This window comes from Beta vulgaris, chromosome 8, assembly GCF_026745355.1.
Source record: "Beta vulgaris subsp. vulgaris cultivar EL10 chromosome 8, EL10.2, whole genome shotgun sequence".
NCBI lineage: Eukaryota > Viridiplantae > Streptophyta > Magnoliopsida > Caryophyllales > Amaranthaceae > Beta > Beta vulgaris.
The window spans coordinates 32,003,669-32,006,312 of NC_079209.1; the positions used below are offsets into that span (position 1 = coordinate 32,003,669).

The window sequence follows — 2,644 nt, forward strand, 5'->3', positions numbered from 1 at the left end:
ATTTCGAATAGTATTCAAGATCCTTTGTTTTCGATTATCTAATAAATCATTTAATGAAAGTACGCAGCCCTACATAGCAGAAGGGCTGCGCTTTTTTAAAAGGCGCATCCCTTCACTTAGTAGGGTTGCGCTTTTCCTTCTTACCTACATAAGGGTTGCACTTTTCTTAAAAGCACAGTCCTACTAAGTGAAGGGCTGTGCTTTTAAAAAAAGCGCAGCCCTTCACTGGTAGGGCCGCGCTTTTTTAAAAAGCGCAACCCTTCCTTCGCAACCCTTTCTGTTTTTTCCCCTAGTGTTGGGCCAAGATGAGCAGGAAACAGACATGAAAAATCGAACTTCAACAAATTCAGCTTCTGAGCTCACGAACCCCTTAGAAATGGTAAAAAAAACATATCAGGCTTTAGAAAAGCTCAATTCTGATGTCCAAGCTAGGAGTTACACCAAATTACGATTTTGGGCCACGATGAGCAAGAAACTAAACAGACGCGAAAAATCGGAATTCCACTAATTTAGCTTCTCAGCTCACGAACACTCAGAAATGGTAAAAAAAATTATTTCAGGCTTTTAAATCGCTCAATTTTGAGGTCCGAGCTAGGAGTTAGTCCCAAATTACAATTTTGAGCCAAGATGAGAAGGACACAGACGCGAAAAATTAGGCTGCAAGGAATTCAGCTTCTGAGCTCACGAGCCCCTTAAAAGTGGAAAAAAAAACATGTCCGGGTTTGGAATCACTCAATTCTGATGGACGAGCTAGGAGTTAGGCCCAAATTACGATGTTGGGCCAAGATGAGCAGGAAATAGACACGAAAAATCGGACTTCAAAAAATTCAGCTTCTGAGCTCACGAACCCCTTAGAAATGGTAAAAAAACAATTCAGGCTTTCGAATCGCTCAATTTTAATGTCCGAGCTAAGAGATAGGACCAAATTACGATTTTGGGACAAGATAAGCAAGAAACGGACGCGAAAAATCAGACTTCAACGAATTTAGTTTCTCAGCTCACAAACCCTTTAGAAATGGTACAAAAAACATTTAAGGCTTTTGAATCGCTCAATTTTAAGGTCCGAGCTAGGAGTTAGTCCCAAATTACAATTTTGAGCCAAGATAACAAGGACACAGACGAGAAAAATTGGACTGCAAGGAATTCAGCTTCTGAGCTTACGAACCCCTGAAAAATTGGTAAAAAACATGTCAGGCTTTTGAATCGCTCAATTTTGATGTCCGAGATAGGAGTTAGGTCGAAATTACGATGTTGGGCCAAGATGAGCATGAAACAGACACGAAAAATCGGACTTCAACGAATTCAACTTCTGAGCTTACTAACCCCTTTAGAATTGATAAAAAAATCATGTCAGTCTTTGGAAACGTTCAATTCTGATGTCCGAGCAAGGAGTTAGTCCCATATTACAATTTTGCGCCAAGATGAGAAGTAGACAGACGCAAAAAATTGGGCTGCAAGGTATTCAGCTTCTGAGCTCACGAACCCCTTTGAAATGGAAAAAAAAAAACATTTCAGTCTTTTGAATCGCTCAATTTTGAGGTCCGAGCTAGGAGTTAGTCCAATATTACAATTTTGAGCCAAGATGAGAAGGAGGCAGACGAGAAAAATTAGGCTACAAGGAATTCAGCTTCTGAGCTCACAAACCCCTTAGAAATGGTAAAAAAAAACATGTCAGGCTTTGGAATCGCTCAATTCTGATGTTCGAGATAGGAGTTAGGTCGAAATTACGATGTTGGGCCAAGATGAGCATGAAACAGACACGAAAAATCAGATTTCAACGAATTCAGCTTCTGAGCTCACGAACCCCTTAAAAATGGTAAAAAAACCAATTCAGGCTTTTGAATTGCTCAATTCTGATGTCTGTGCTAGGAGTTAGGCCTAAATTACGATTTTGGGCACATATAAGTTGTAAACAGACACTAAAAATCTGACTGCAAGGAATTCATCTTTTGAGCTCACGAACCCCTTAGAAATGGTAAAAAAAACATATCAGGCTTTGGAATCGCTCAATTACGATGTTGGGCCAAGATGAGAAGGAAACAGACACAAAAAATCGCACTTAAACGAATTCATCTTCTAAGCTCACGAACCCCTTAGAAATGGTAAAGAAACAACTCAGGTTTTTGAATCGCTCAATTCTAATGTCCGAGTTAGGAGTAAGGCCAAAATTACAATTTTGGGCCAAGATGAGCAAGAAACGGACGCGAAAATTCGAACTTCAAGTAATTAGCTTCTCAGCGCACGAACCCTTTAGAAATGGTAAAAAAAACATTTCAGGCTTTTAAATCGCTCAATTTTGAGGTCCGAGCTAGTAATTAGTCCCAAATTACAATTTTGAGCCAAGATGAGAAGGACACATACGCGAAAAATTAGGCTGCAAGGAATTCAGCATATGAGCTCACGAGCCCCTTAGAAATGGTAAAAAAAACATGTCAGGCTTTGGAATCGCTCAATTCTGATGCCCAAGATAGAAGTTAGGTCGAAATTACGATATTTGGGCCAAGATGAGAATGAAACAGACACGAAAAATTTGACTTCAACGAATTCAGCTTCTGAGCTCATGATCCCCTTAGAAGTGGTAAAAAAAACAATTCAGGCTTTTGAATCGTTCAATTCTGATGTCTGAGCTAAGAGTTAGGCCCAA

At 39.8% G+C, this 2,644-nt stretch overlaps 1 pseudogene; it reads right to left on the minus strand.

Annotated features, from left to right (window-relative positions):
* Positions 1-56, minus strand: part of LOC125494402 (ATP synthase subunit alpha, chloroplastic-like) — a 1,986-nt pseudogene extending 1,930 nt beyond the window's left edge.
* Positions 57-2,644: the final 2,588 nt, after the last annotated feature.